Genomic DNA, 16,964 nt, shown 5'->3' with positions numbered 1-16,964 from the left:
CCCACTCCGGAACAGTCTCTGGGGACCCCAACGGGGGTCCAACCGCTTTCCGGGAACAGCAACGTGACACACCCTGCACTATAGGCCGTCCCTATAGCACAGCATCCTTAAGTGGCTTAAGGGTCAATCTCCTAGGGCATTCGGGGTTGCCTATCCTATATAGGTAGGTCTTGTACCCACCCTACTCATAATACGGGCCCTGGGCCATGGATCCCCGGACTGGTTACCGCTATGAACCCCCCCCAGTTGCCTCGTACTACGCGCAACGCCGCCCTGGGCTAAGGCTCCCCGGATTGGTTACCGCTATGAAACCCCCCCAGTGGCCTCGCCACTCGCAACACGGACCCTGGGCTATGGCTCCCCGGACTGGTTACCGCTATGAAACCCCCCAGCTGTCTCGTGCCACTAACTTACAACAGGACCCTGGGCTATGGCTCCCCGGATTGGTTACCGCTATGAAACCCCCCAGCTGTCCCTATCTTCCCTTCTGTTCCCCAGTTGCTAACTAAAGTAAGTGACAGGTTCCCTATCCTGAGGGCTGTCCCTGGCAACACTCACACTACTGGGGGACTCAGGGCCATCTTGGGCCAAGGGGGTGCTGGCCTAGTACAGGGAGTCCCTCGCTCCTGTACCCTACCTCCTTCCCTTGTCTGCCTCCTTGCTCTGCTTCTTCCTGACTGACACGCAGCTTCAGCCCGCCAAATGTATCTATATCCCTCCAGGGCAGTCCTGCAGCCCTATTGGCTCCTATCAGGCACCTGGTGCCTGTCTCCCTATGCCTCCTGGGAATTGTAGTCCCGAGGCCCTTACTATAACATTGGGGCCGTGTGCGCTCCTCCCCTCTGCCTACACTAGCTCCCAATGGCCGCCGCAATCTCTCCCTATGCTTCCCTACTCTCGCGCGACCTCCTAATAGCTGCCTTAGCTCCCTACCCCTATCTGCGCATGCGCGACCTATCTGGGGCTCTCCTGCCCTCGCGCGATCACTGCGCATGCGCGACTTGAAGCGCAATGGCGGCGCCCTGCTCTGCGGCCGCCGGGACCTTAGAGACGCGATCGCGGCCTTAGCAACGGCCCGATCGCGTCCCCGGCAACCGGCCACAGGCAGGAGAAGCCGCGCTGCTCCCTGCTTGGCCCCCACCCTCCGGAATGGCCGTCGGGTCTGCCTCTTGCCGCTGGCAGTACCCGACAGCGTCCGTGACCACGGAGGCGCCCGGGGGGGTCGCAGGGGGAAAAAGATGACCTGGCTACACATATATATACACACACACACACACACACACACACACACACACACACACACACACACACACACACACACACACACACACACACACACACACACACACACACACACACACCTACCTGTACTGCTTGCTCGGCTCCCCACTCAAGTAAAGACAGGAAGAGGAGGGCTTGTGTCTGTGTGCAGAGGGACGCCCCGCCCCCTCTGCAAGCACAGGGAAACACAGCACGGATCTTCTGCCTGGCATTGCTCTGCTCTGCTCTGCCCCTGCTCTGCTCTGCCCCCAGGTTTCGCCGCACAGGCTGCGCCCCCCCCTAAATAATTTGGCGCCCCCCAGTTTTGCGCACCGCTGAGATAGAGTTGCGAGGGACAAAAAAAAAAAAAAAAATCCTGGCAGCGTGCCAACACGCGCCAGCCAATCAGGAGACAAGGGAGGTTTTTTTTTTTGCAGAAGAGCGCGCTAAATCCTGTCACGCCAGTGCCCTCTGTTCCCCGCTGTTGGCGGCCCAGGATCCAGGGGGGGGCAAGCGCCCCCCCTTGCCCCCCCCTGCGGACGCCCATGGTCGCACCCTATTAAAATCGTTTTGTGAGCTTGCACTCTATCCATTAAATCTTCAAAATAAAGTGCCTGTCTAGGCACAAGACTACCACTGACCCCGGATCACTACTGGATATAGAGACAAGAGTCACCGTAGAAGCTGGGTGGTTCTAAGTCTGTTAGCTTCTGACTTGCGTACCACCTTCTTTCTCACCAAACTCCATAGGGACAAGTGGACCCGTCGAAGAAATTTAGATACCTTCTCTCCTTCTGTTTGAACAAGGGCGTGGAATTTGGCCATCAAGGAAAAAACATCCTCCGGCGTGCCGTAGGTTTTGAGTAGGCATGTAGTATTGCTTGAGAATTGGCCTCAGGATAGTCATTCCGATAGCAATGTATCATATGGTAGGCCAGCAGCCGCAGGCACTCGATAATCCTCTGTCGCTCTAGGGCATCAGATACATTCTGGAACTACTTGCTCTGCATGATCCTTCCATTCCTCGAACTCTGCTTTACCTAAGGGCGTAGGTCGAGTCCCCGAGAAGGCTTTGAGTTTTCCGTGTTGTTGAGACTGTGAGGATTGAGTTATGGCCTCCACCAGCTGTGGCAACGTTGCCTCTGGAAGGGACCCGCCACTAGTCCCGCGGCTGCTGGAGTCTGGCTTTGCCCCGACAGTTTGAACCGTGCTATCTACCTGATGGAGCCTCGCGGTCGATGGTGGGGAGGAGTTGGCCCACGGTTGGTTCGGGCTGGCAGTACTAGGTGTAAAAGTGACCTGGGGGAAGGTTGCCTCTATTTATGTGGAGACTGGCCAAGTTGGGGCTAGCACTCTCCCCCTCTCAGGTGTACAGAAGGAGATATGGGTCAGTTCGGAGTGCGGTCCTGCGCTTGCTGGTTGCGGCGTGGACGTGACCAGGGGACCCGTATTTCAGAGTAAACCAGGGGACAACTTGCACCGGAGGGTAAGTTTATTACTGAGGAAACAGTCTCTGGGCATATTTCGTGCTCAGTAGCCAGGAGGAGTTGGTACCAATGGTAGGCGTCATTGAATTTGTGATCTATGAAAGGGGCGGTTGCCAGGCCCGGGGAGGTTCTTACTTGGTCACAAACTATGATTAAGGATGTAAGGGTGGGCATGACCCGCACGGCGACCATGTGTCGCAGGGATACTTGTTTTTGCAAGGCCCACGCTTGGACCTCCAACTTGGGGGGCACAAACATAGCGGAGAATAATTTCCCTGGATAAAGTATATTTCCTAGGCACCACCATTATTATAAAGAACAACCAACTACAGACTTTTGTATACCGCAAACCTACAGACAGAGCCAGCTATTTGAGAGCTAAAAGCTTCCAACTGACACACACTAAGCATGCAACCATCTACAGTCAAGCCATACGATACAACCACATGAAGATAGATATCTCTTGATGACCTCTGTTTATCACTGCATACAATTCACATCTTCCAACCTTAATTGATGGGTAGCTACACCCTGTTCAACAATACAAGCTATACTGGTTACTCACCTTTCCCGTGCCCACCCCCTGTTTCTTTTATAGCCACATTGTGGTTTCCTTTGTATATTTGTTTAATAAAATATTTTATATGTTTAGTAAATGGCTTCTGGGTATCCCCCAAGGATTGAATTCTTCCTAGCCATCTATTGCTGGTAGTGAGTGCAAATAGGATTCTTTTGGGACTGTGAATATCACAAAGGCAATCCATATGGGGGGGAGGGGGGCATTCATTTACCTCTTTGGTACCTCCCTTCTCTCCCCCCCCCCCCTTTTTTCCTTCCCTTCCCTTTTTTCCTTCTCACATTTGCTTCCCCCAGTGTCCTACCTACCAGTATTATGTATTATTTATTTATTTAAATGTTGTGTTTTTACTTTTTTTTAAATCATTTTATTACATTCAAATTATCATAGACATAGTGGCAGTCTACTCTTTCACTTGTCAGAAGTGTAGACTGCAGAGGGTCCCAGCGAATCGGGTAGCCACTGGAAGAGAGCAGGCCCTTTGCGCTTTGCTTGGAAGTCTCCGGGTGGAGGGGCGTGTGACATCAAAGCGCTGGGGCGTGCTCCTCCCCATGGCTCTTCGGAACCATTCTCCTCAGCCGCTGTACCTCTGCAGCACCAGCGCTTGCGCGCTCACACATAATCATGTCGGGCAACAGGACCAATGCGCCCGCCCGCTCGCTTCTTCCCGTCCAAGCACAGCAAGTTTCGGTGTCTGCTGGCCAGCGCATACCACATTTTCGCCGCCCACCGCCTGCGCCCCCCTAAACAATTTTGCACCCCCACAAACAATTTTGCGCCCCCCCTGGGAGGCGCGCCCCCCACTTTGCGCACCGCTGACTTAGAACACTGAAAGAGAGACAGTTGCATGAATACAAATGTATGCAATTGTTCGGGACACAAGAGAACTCTCTTCCCATGAGTGCTAAAGGCTATGTCTATAAATATAGCGCTATATGTATGCACACACAGCTGTATCTTACACATACAAATACTCTATGTTATTACATCCCTATCTACCAATAGGGACCACATAGTTTCTACACACGCTTTTAGTAATGCAACACCCTCTTACATTTCCACACCTACCCACACCATTGATATACACTCCCACTCCACACACACATTTTTTAAAGCGCTGTATACACTGTGGGCTCTTTATTTATTTATATTTACACACACACACACACATCACTAACATTCAGGGACTATTTAACACCTCAAGTCATAAATCGCATACTACCCAGGGGGGAAGGATAGATTTCAGTCACAGATAACATTCCAAGAGACACTGTGTAACAGGGGATTTATCCCTGTTCTGGAAATGTGCCTCTAATCCAGCAGTGTGGTGGTTAACTGCTGGTAGTCAATTAACCAACACTACCTGGCTGATTAGGTTTGTTAGAAAATCCTGCCCTTGAAACAGGAAGGGAGATTGTTCCTGAGTATCACAAGTTGTGGGACTGACCATAGGAACAGATGTCTTGAGCCTGCTAGAAGAAAATCTAGCACGCTGCTTGCAAGACACAGGGGAAAGCACTTCTGAACCTGAATGCTGATATAGCCTGAGGAAAAAGGCAGCAACCCAGGAACAGAGAAGACTTTCCCTCCAACTACAAGAAAACAGATAAGACTTTCCTTTATAAGACTTTGTATCTGCACATATCAAGATATATGTTTGGGGCTGGGAGACATGCTAATCTAAAGGGAGTTGTGGACTGCATAGGTTTCACTAGACATACTCCCAAGTGAACAGAAGCTTTGTTTGACCCCTTATTTGAATATGTTTGAATAATTTTCTTATGTTAAGGAAACAGGCACAATAAAAGCCTTATTTAATTTCACCTTAACAAGTCTCTCTTGCATACCTCTGCGCACGTCCTCCTACACACTGTTTTTTCAGTAAAACCCTTGCTTGCTTTATTCAATGTAACACCGCCGGAAGAACAGATCAGTGTATCTTGAAAGCTCGCACAAATAAAAGCATTTCGTTAGCCATAGAACGGTATCATCTGTTCATTTTTGATTAATAAAGCTCGGCTAACACGGTACAGATACCTCTACATATATATATGTAGCCATGTCCCCGGGCCACCCCCCTACCTCCGCTAAATGTTGGGGAGCTTCGGGGGCAGGCGCGTCGCTGGGGACTCCTGGCAGTATCTTGAGTGAGGCTCGCGCATGCGCAGTGAACAGTGAGCACAGTGTGTGGCGACCTCCAGACAGCTCGCGTATGCGCATTACCAAGCGTGCAAAGCTCAGCCAATCAGGGAAGGCTCTTGGCAGGGACTACTAGTTCCACGAGCTTTAGGGACGACCAGCTGATGCCAGGGGACGAATAGGATAGTTAGAATCTTGGCATAGAGAATGCAGTCATCAGACACTGGGACCACGTTAGTCAGTGGGTGCCAGGAAGGGATAGGGGACAGAGGTGTCTGTGCAGGGAAGCAAGTAGCCTCTGCATTAGGACAGAGAACCCCCTAGGCCTCAGATAGGCCCTGAGACACTAAGTAAGTTTGTGGCTGCTTTAGGGACAGGCCCTAGCATAGGGATCATAGCCCTTTAGCACAGATGTGATAGTGAGGGACACAACGGACGCTGCATCCCTTAAAGAGAGGTCTGGGACCAGGCCTTGCAAGAGAGAGAGACATTACCCGGGTGGGACCACCCTTTAGGGACGTCGCGGAGGACATTGTGGATGGCAGATTATTTTCGAAGTATCTGCGGGCCCAGGTGCTGGAGCGCCCAGCAGGTATTGTTACTAAGTGCACCAACATACCCGTTCATCACAGGCGCTGATTACGCCTGTAGGTTTTTAATGAACAATCTAAATTTCTCCAAAATACATTTTTAGAAAGAGAATATAACACTGATAATGTCCAAGACGTATTAAACATAGCGTGGCACAGAGAACACAGGACTGGCGCTCAGGTAGCGAATCTGATAGAGAATCAAAGGTAAGTGAAAGGATGGGTGAATAGTGACCCCAAGTGGTATGGAAAAGAAACTCAAGATGATCTTGATGGATCACAGAAAATTACAAAGGAAAATGAGCTATGTATAATAATTAAAATGCACAGAGTTGTCCCACTCAACCTTCACATATGGAAACGTCTTCTTTTTCCTCGGAGTACAGTGGACAAGCAGGATGAGGGAGCGAGATACACAATATTAAAAAAGAAAAACAATATATAGTACAGTAGAGTTTATGCAAGGGGTTGAAATAGTTCAACAAAACTCTGCAACTATTGTTGCATCATCTTGACTGCCTCACGCTCTAATTTTGTCAAATTATGTCTATATTTACTCTTGGGAAAGTGTTCAGTCCACGCTCTTGCTCTTTATGGATGTGGAATGTTGATTCCTCTCTGTCCTTTTGCAGCTCCTGTAATTCGAGGCGTCTTCCCCCACCTCAAAGATGGATTCAAACGGAGAACTCAGACGGCAATTCCAAACAACCAAGAAAAAAAGGGAACACAAGGGCGCACCAAGGTAAGAGAGATAAAGTGTATTACCAATAATAAAAAATAGTAACCACTTACATAGAGTAAAACTTTAATAATCCCCGATCTCGACGACAACTTCTATGGTAGGGCATCACATTAGGTGTACAGGGGCAGTTTCAGTCCTCGGATACCAGTCCTGCATGCTGGGGCTGTCTCCGTAGCGCTGTCCGACCTCCACGAGTGTAAGCGTGGCTGGAAGCGTAGCGCGCATGCGCAGGAAAAGAGGCCCTCTGTAGCTGTCCTAGGGATGCCTGTCCGCTTTGGTAATCGTGATCGTGATCGTAATCGTGATCGGGAAAAGGTACACTTGTGTGTATACTGGCTATCAAAAGAGTAAGAGCCAGCAACACAATTCACGACGCGTTTCGTATACAGAGGTATACTTCATCAGGCGTTTAATGCGCTTTTAATGTTCCCAAGATGCTCTAAAATCCTGACTTTCAGGGATCTAGTGGTCTTCCCTATGTACTGGAGGCAACAAGGGCACTCTAGTACATACTGCACCGACACACTTTATTCGAGCAAATACCCAGTATGTACCTGGCAGATACCTGGAATGCGCCGCTCCTCACCTCTGACAAGCCCCGTTGCGTTTGCCTTCCCAGCCTGGGTTCATGCCTGGCTGACGGGCGGCTGATCTGTTAAATGATAATGATTAGGATTTAATAGGCTGCAATGCTTCGCGTGTCTACCAGATGGCATAAATTCATGAATTGTAATGCAGTATATATATATATACTGTGCAGTATTGCAGCCAGCGGGAATAAAATGCTTCAATCCCTGCCTGGAAAATAACCCAATGCACTCGGGCAGAAAACAGTCACAAACCTCAAAACACCCAGGTATACCCGAATTCGTGGGACTAGCCGAGCTCGAATAAAGTGTGTCGCCAGTGTAGATCACATGGTCGGTAAGACAGGTAATATGGCTCTCGATCTTAAAAGTGTCGCCTGTTACCTTAGATCTAAACCCCTTTTTCTCTTCAGATTTGTTTTTACAGGCTTTACAAGAGACGCAGCCGTAGAAACCCTTAATCGGGTTTAGTCGTTTATCTTTAATGACTATGTTCTTCATGAAAGCGCTTGGAGCTAGCTGGTTTTTCAAATTCTTAGATTTTTGAAAAATGTATCCAGGCATGTCAGGCACTGAGTCTTTTAGAACTGGATTGTTCTTGACTATGTGCCAATGTTTCCTTATTATCTTTCTCACTTTTGCTGTGTCTCTATTGTAGTTGGTTATGAAGGACCATTCCACATTCTTGTTTCTGATTTCATTGGCCCTTCTTTGGCTAGGCGGAAGTAGATCTTGTTTGTCTAACAATCTCTTCCTCTCTAGAGCCTCGTCCAGTTTGTCCTGCTTAAACTCTCTATCCAGGAATCTCTTAGTCAGAAATTCCGATTGTAGTTCGAAATCCTTATTATCCGAACAGTTACGTTTCTGCCGCCGATATTTGCCATAGGGGACATTATCTACCCATTGCGGGTGATGGCAACTTGTCTTAAGTATAAAATTATCAGTATCGACGGGCTTGAAAAAAGTCTTACTCTTTAAAACCTGGTCTTCAACAAAAATTGTGAGATCTAAAAAATCAATAGATTGTGTGCTGGACTGATGAGTGAACTTAAGGTTCATGTCGTTATTGTTAATATAGACCATAAAATTGTTAAGCTCAGCATCGCTTCCCTTCCAAATAATTAAAATGTCATAGATGTACAGTAGCGCCGCCATAGGACCAAGCTCGCGCGGAGCCCTGGGTAAGACCAGATGTTATCGTCCACCCAGTTCCCCATAAAGAGGTTGGCATAGCTCAGCGCGAACTTGGGACCCATGGCGGTACCACACTTCTGAAGAAAGAATTGACTGTTAAAACTAAAGTAATTATGATTTAAAATAAAATGTATCCCCTTTAAAATAAAATTAGATTGATCTGCCAACATATCAGGATCTTGTTACAAGGCCTTTTTGATCACAGAACACCCCTGTACATGTCCTATCAATGTGTACAGGGATGTTACGTTGCAAGTCGCTAAAATGAGTCCATCAACCCATTTGAAATTCTCTATAACATTGAAAACATCCGTTGTATCCTTCAGATAGGATCTAAGGCCTTTAACGTACTTTTGTAAAAAATGGTCTAGGTATTCAGATAAATTCTGGGTGGCAGAGCCAATGCCCGAAATTATCGGTTGGCTATCTATACATAGTGTGTCAAGGCATTTTGAGCTTTTCCATCAGGCTGATGCCACTAGCCTAAAATATATAGGGATAGAGCATGTGAGGCAGCATTGGCGAGGAGGCAACTGGGATATGGATTTAGCCAAAAAATAAACATTCTGGATACATAAATTATAAACTCTAATTCCATTAGGGCTAAATGCAGACATCGATCTAGGCGTTTTCTTAGTCTGATTTGAGTATGCATGTGCACTGGTCTGTTGGGTACTTTACGATACATACAGTATGTTGGTGCACACTCCACATTGTAACTCTCCTGGTCATATTGTGTTTTATTGAAATATAATATCTATTTGTCCTTTAAGTTTTTACTAAAATACTTTTAATGCTTTATTTTTTAAATTTATTAGTCTTTTAGACTTTTTTATTTTTTGAAACTTCAGCTAGTAATGTGTACTATGCAATTTGGTGCTAGGTGTGGAGTGGAACAATGATGGAGTTTGGAAGCCAACCATTATGTCACACTGAGAGCTATTATAGCCATTTACAGTATGTATAAAACGTGTTCTGGCATTTTTATTAATATTGTGTTTTTGTTTTATTTTTTTCATGCTGTTCACCTGGCCGCACCTGCTGGACTACTGACGATTAAGGCTTTAAGCACAAACTATTTAGATCAGTCAGATTTCAGTGATGTAGGATTTTTGATGAATGTATTTTATATCTTTTTATGTTCATATTTATATTGTATTGTGATCACGTGAGAACTCGTGTTTATTGTATTTCCTGTATCTATTATTAGTATTGGATATGTGTAATGTTGCAGTCTGTGTGCTGTTACGCATAAGGAGTAGTAGAATGAGTCATTTGGCCTTACAATGAGAGCCTTCTGTATGGTATAACCCTGATTTGTCCAGGGTTCATCATTAGTTGTCCGGAACAGGGACATCTCTGGCTACACGCCGTGCTTAGCGCATTGTCATTGGTACACTTATGGCATCTGTGATTATTGCCTCCTTTGAGACCGGGGGACGGAACCAATGAGGAACCAGTTCTGTCTATATTAGGGCAGTCAGCTGTAGAGGGGGATAGGATTCCTGACGAAGCTATTTATATTGCGAATCCAGGTAGAAACGGAGCGACATCGTGGTAGACCAACGCTGAGCTGGACTGCTGCTTCTTGCGGCCGCAATTAGGAGGAACACCCGCCCGACGTCTGTGCTCTACCGGCGTGGATTCGCCAGAGGGAGGAGCGGTGAGAACGTCCTCATTCCATATTATATCCCTAATGCTTGTTTTTACTGCACAGTTTGTAAGTGTGCGCTATGGTGTCCCTCTGTTTCCTGCCATAGTACACCTCTACAGCTCTTCCTTATCCAGAGGACTGATAAGGACTCCTGCTGGACTGTGGTTCCTGTACACCTTTATTGTGTGTGACATGCTTTAATCGCTCACACGTATGTGAGTATAACAGTTGCAGAGTTTTGTTGAACTATTTCAACCCCTTTAGGTTACATGAGTGGGTATATACCACTAATGATGCAGTAGGAAGCCACTCCTGAGGAAGCTGTTAACCCATACAGCGATATGCGTAGTGTGTGGCTCACTGAGTGATCCGGAGAGAGGAGAGAGAAGCACTGGCTGGCATACACGGACGGACAAATCAATGTGACCAGAAGTAACGTCAGAGGGTGACGATGGATGCAGAGATGATCAGAGGCTCGGTGGGACGTGGTAGCGGTGAGATCGCGACTGACCGCATAGAAACATAGCCAGTAATACCCTGCCTTTTGATCACTTACACAGTGTAAGCCTCCATTTGTAAGTTTGTCTTATAAATGTATTTTTTAAGTTGATCTGAACCATGGCTCTGTCTTTCTGTCTTTAAGATCCAAGGGACTACATGCATCATACCACCCAGAGACAGCATTGCCACTGCTTGGATTTCTGCTTTAATATTCTTGCTCAATTGTGAGTAGAAAATTTATATCCCCCTGTGATTTTTCTTTATTACATGGCTTTCACCACCGGTCCCCTCTGGTTTGGAGAGTATTAGCCTGGGGTGTACCAGATTCGTTCTGGTGACAGCGCCTCCACCTGTGAGGGATCCTAGAAGCGCTGGATAACCCCTTCCAGGACCCAATACAATGAAAGCACACGGGTATATAATAACAGGTTTACTGAACATAGATATACCAATCACACACTAACGCATATCATACAGACCTCGCACGGCCTTACCCCCACTCAGTACCCCACTGTCCAACCACATTGTCCACACCCTGGTGAGGTTTCCCCCCAAAGTACTGAGGTGCCCTGGGCACCCAACCACCCAGTGTCCACAGGAGCCACAACCCACCCCAATGTGTGCGGTAATGTTTGTGAATTGTTGGTGCACTTGTTGAACGTGATACCTGGAGCACCCGGGTACCACCAGCTGTTGGTAGGATCAGTCTGGTCCCACGTAGTCATCATCCGCGATGGTGTCCGCCTCTGCGTGGGGTGGACTCCCGCTGGAGTGTCTCACCATGAAGATAGTCTATGTCTTGCGGTGGTGGTCTGATCCCAGACCACAGGCCGCAAGTACAGTGCGGCATCTTGACTGTGTCTCTGACAATATAGATCTAAAGGGGGCAATGTCCCTATGTAAGGGCTTGTCCCTGAAGCACCCACAAGCTGATTGGGACTCAGGGCCTACCTGGGGCCTAAGGGGGCAAACTAGGCCTAGTCCCGGGAAGCACAGCTCCCTGGACACTACCTGCTCTGTTCTGCTCCCCCTTCAGACTGAGCGTGGTCCCAGCGCGCAAAATGTATATCTTTCATGAGCAGGGGATGGCTGCAGCCCTATTGCTGTTTCACGTCATGTGATCTGCAGCCCCTGTGCATTATGGGACTTGTAGTTCCCCTGCAGAGCTTACCATGTAATGGCCGTCGCTATCTGGTGGTCTTGCATGCGCCCCACTCCTGGAATGGCCACTGCAACTACTGGTGCTTCTGTGCATGCGCGAGGTGTCAGCTGCGCATGCGCCAACCCCAACATGGCGGCCCCCACTAACCGGGTGCACCGCGGAGCCTCTGTAGCACTGGAGCACTCCCTACACTGCACTGCAGACTCCCTGACTAGAGCGGAGGTAACCAGGGACCAGAGGGGACCTGCCTATATAATAATAATAATAACATTTTTGATGCTGAATAAAGAATCCAAGGTTTAAAGCAGCAATACAGGTTTCATTCCCCCCCCCCCCCCACCAATGTATTACAGGATTGAAGCAGGGGGTCTCCAGAGCTGAAATTAACAGAGTTCAACTCCGGAGACCCCCTGCTTCAATCCTGTAATAAAAAGAAAACAAATAAAATAAAATGAAACCTGTATTGCTGCTTTAACGCTGTGCCTGAGCCTGATGAAGGGGCTAATGTCCTGTAACTCTGCTGGATGATTTGCTTGGAACAGCATGTGCTCTGTTATATGAAAAGTTGGAAGAACTGCATTACACCTTTGATTATTTATTCAGCCTCAAAACTAGTTTGAGATTGTTGTTGCATGTACTAGTTTAATATTAAGCTGTCTAATGCCAGAGATGCACACAACACATTTCTCCACAGTGTCCATGTATAATTTGGAAGTAGTTTTTTGTTTAAATAGGATGGAGTTGTAGAATATTTGTAGTGAAACATTTAGGTTCCTTCAGTACTGGATCAACTTGCTGTTGTGACTTTCTATTGAGGAATAAAAGTACTGTAGCAGTCTACTTTAGCAAGATATATTGTAATTCAATGTTCTAGTAGCTGTACTGATCCAGGAGAAACAGACCAACATTCGAGTTATTCACAGATTAAATTACAGTGTACAGAGCTTTCAAAACCTCATACTCTAGGTTTCTTTTTCAAGGGTAAGTAAGCTTAAGTAGTACATTTGCTTTGTCTTTGAAATTGCATGTAAACAGGCCTGCCGTCAGAGGGGGCGCTCAGGGACCTCTGTCCCAGAGCCAGCAGAGGAGGGAGGCCCATCCCAATGGTGCAAGCCCAGAATTGAGATCTTGCCGGAAGTCGGGACCAACGTCTAGAACCGGCCACACCACTGCTCCACAGGTAGGGCCCCTGCAAGGGAGGCAGTGAGGGGTAGGAGTGAGAGGGGAGGAGAAGATAGGGGAGGGAGAGAAGAGGGGAAGAAGAGTTTGGGGAGAGAGGGAGAAGGGGAGGAGATGGATAAGGGGGAGGGAGAGAAGGGGGAAGGATGAGAGAGGAGGGGCATAGGGGAGAAGGAGAGAGAGGGTAATGGGGACAGAGAGCGGGGGTTTGAATGGGAGAGAGAGTTTAGGGGAGTGAGAGAGAAGGGAGGGTGGAGATGGAGGGAATGAGAGAGAGGGAGTGAGAGAGCTGGGGTAGGGAGGGAGAGAAATGGGGGAGAGAGAAAGCAAGGGAGAGAGAGGAGGAAATTGATAGAAAGGGACAGAAAGTTGGGAGAGTCAGAGAGAGAGAAAGGGAGGGAGAGTGAGGGAATGGAGAGTGAGGGAAGGGGAGTGAGGGGGGGAAGAGTGAGAGAGAAGGGGAAGAAGAGTGAGAGCAAGAAAGGGTGGGAGAGAGAGGGGGGAAGTGAGAGAGGGATGGGAGAGTGACAGAGAAAGGGGGGAGAGTGAGAGAGGGGCAGATAGTGAGAGGAGGGGGTGAGAGAGGGGGTATCTAACTAATCTGATTTGTACTCCTTTATAACCGGGTAAAGAGGGTTACACAAGTTTAAATCCCCACCAGGGGAAAAAAATGGCTGATAAATCTGGTGCCAGTAAGTATCTCATGGACCCTGTAGCTGAAAGTAGTGGGGTTCAGAATATTTTCCATACTGTAAAAAACAGGGGCGTTAGGTGGGACTGCCGCTTTAAGCATCAATCATCTACGTTAATAAACTTTGTAAAAATATTAGTCATGAGATGAATTTGTTGAGGCTTAACGTATCAGAGTGACTTTCCTAGCTGTGAATGATAAAAAGTATCCGCAGGTGCAAACTGCACGAAAAAGGGGAAAACGTTAAAAAAAATGTGTTTGCTCTGTGTCTTGCTCCTTGAAATTCTCTGATATGCAAATTTTTATGCAAATGAGCAAATCTCACTAAATGAAGTGTGCATGTGGTATTCAATAAAGTGCAAGATCGAAAGTGACAGGGGAAATCTAACACATTTATTACATCTATCCATGGTTGGCGAGATTAATAATTCCCCTTTTGAGAATGTGCATAGATGTGTCCAGCGACAAGTAAAACAGGTTAACCTGTGTCCTAGTGTGCAGGGAGAGAGCTTTATTTAGGGATTGAAGACAGAGAGAGAGAGATAGCAGAGAGAGAGAGGGGCAAAGACATATTGTGCCAAACCAACCACTTCTGTCACTAAAAATGCGCGCAAATTCGTTTATTGAAATTTTTTATTGAATACAGTTAGAAATCTCAATTTTTATCGCTACAAATTAATTTCTAGTTTCGGGAGCTGTGGATTGGTAATCTAACAATTTCATGAATTGGCTTCATTCAATCCAGGATTATAGGATGCAGCTGACAAATTGCTACAGTTTGTAATAACTGATTAGTTTACATCTTTTAACAGTTTTGTTTCCAGAGTGACCAAGATGCCTGTTCTTATAAATGGATAGCACGGTCCCCCGGCAAAGAACATAGCTTGTCTATATGGGGCTAAAGCTCTGGGTATATAGCAATCATTAGATCATTTTCAAAACTTTTTTTGTTGTTTTTGGCACAAAGAAAGAAAATGCTGCTGCTCTAAAAAATAATAATAATAATAAAAAAAAAACGAAGGATGCAGCAGCTGTTAAAAGCTATTTGAAGCCGATTGAGCATGAACTGGGCTGCTGAATAATGCAGACACGATAATGAACTGGAGACAAATGATCCCAAGAGGGCTCCTGCTGGGTTACAAGGAGAATATACTTATGAGCTAGATTTATTATCTTAACATCACTTTCTGTGACCTCCAGTTTATATTAAATACCTGAGACGTTATTAAATTGTGTATTCTTAGCTATAACAGAACAAGAAGTGTTTAATTTCTCTCCTATTTTCTCCAGGCTGACTACAGAAATGATACACAGTTAACAGAAACAGTTCTGTTCTGCCTGGATTTTAACCTTTTACGACCCGCAGAACCCTTCCCAAATTACGGTGACTCCATGGAATCCCTTGAAAATGTATTGTGATTTTGTGGAATCCCAACGCATTCATCCTATGTATGTAAACACATTTAAATGCATTTGATATCATATAGAACAATTATCATATTAAAGTAATTGTCACAATGGGAGACTCCTGGAGCGGTTAGGACCTCGGTGGCCGGAACAGCAGGGGAGGCAAGGATTGTTGGGGTCACGGGCTGAGGTCGGTGGCAGTCAGCAAGCAAGGATTGTCGGGGTCACAGGCAGGGGTTGGGGCAGGCGGCAAGCAAGGATTGTCGGGGTCCAGGCAGGGGTCGGCGGCAGGAACAGGGTAGGGGACCAGGAACGGAGACTAGGAACTCACAAGCAGGAAACAAACGGGACAAGCCAGAACACTAGCAAGGGCCTTTAATATGAATCAGGACTCCACAAGGAACAGAAGCAGAAGCATGGGCATAAGGAGTCAGGACACAAAATAAACGTAAGGGAGGAACAGGAAACAGGAAACTATAAGGACAGAGGACAGGAGCACCAAGACAGACAGAGGAACCCCAGAGCAGACAAAAAACAGCAGCTCATCCAGTGGACAGACAAGGTAACTGTGGCAGGGAGCAGGCTGTCTAAGGCCTCGGGCATGGTGCCTCGGGCCACGCTGATCCGCGCTCCTGCTCTGCCTCGCCTGCTCAAGCAGGAGCTTTTTTTGCGTCCTGACAGGCGAGACAGTGAGCGTGCTTTGGGGACGAAGGCGAGGCATGGCGGGAGGCGTGACGGAGGCGGAGCGGAGGCGTGGCGGGAAGCGGGGCTAGTCCCTCGCTCCCATTGGCTGTTTTCGGTCATGTGACCGCTCCTCCGCTCCCCTTCTCAGCCTCCGCACGCATGCAGAAGCATGCGGAAGCAGCTGCTAAAGCCGCGCTGAGCACAGATGAAGGGGGTAAGTTCATCTGCTCAGTGCGGCTCAGCACGGCTCAGCGGGGTCTGTGGTACTATGTCCCAGGCCTAAGAAGACTCTGACAGTAACACAATTGACCTTTTATGCTATTTTTTAAATTAAATAATAAAATAAATAATATGTAAACAGAACATTTTGGGGTCTTGAAGAATCAAAAATAGAGAAACACGATTCCCCCAAATCAGAAGTAGAGCTCTACTTACAAATAGTCTTGCTGAAAAGTAAATAGTTACTCAAGAACAATGGAGACAGTGACGTTTCAGGTCAAACATGGACCTTTCACCAGGGTCTTGACGAATAAAAGGCCTTGGGATGGGCAGGCTTGCAGGTTTGAAATCTGAACTTCAAAGTTTGGTAAAAGCCCAACTTTCGAGCCCGAGCAAAATTCAATTCGAAACCTAAGAAAGGCTCATCTTCAGATTAATCTTCCGATTCATGCCAGCCTTTGTGTTGACCAGGAAATGCCACAAAGGCATCCTATGGGTTAAGAAAGGTAGAATACAATTTTTTTTAAACAGACTCGAGTACAACAATTATTTTATATACAATTTTACCATTTTACTTTTTTACTGAAATGTATTCTAAAAAGGCTACCTTATTTTATGTTTTTAAAGTATTAGTATTTTATTAAGCTTTCTAAATGAGATTGAAATAGCTTTTTCATGATGTTTAATGGGCTTAGTATTTCTTCAATTCAGACATAGTACAGTATCACTTTTGTTAAAAAAAAACCTCAACCACTGTGGACGTGTACAATAATTTATAAGAAAACCATTGTTGCATTTGTCCTCTTTTGTATTCTGTGATACAGAGTATTTTATGGTTTTTAAGATATATATTTTATTCTGTTCTATGACTCCCTTTCTGGCTTTATAATA

The sequence above is a fragment of the Ascaphus truei genome, chromosome 1 (genome assembly GCF_040206685.1).
Source record: "Ascaphus truei isolate aAscTru1 chromosome 1, aAscTru1.hap1, whole genome shotgun sequence".
Taxonomy (NCBI): Eukaryota; Metazoa; Chordata; class Amphibia; order Anura; family Ascaphidae; genus Ascaphus; species Ascaphus truei.
This window is presented reverse-complemented; position numbering follows the sequence as displayed.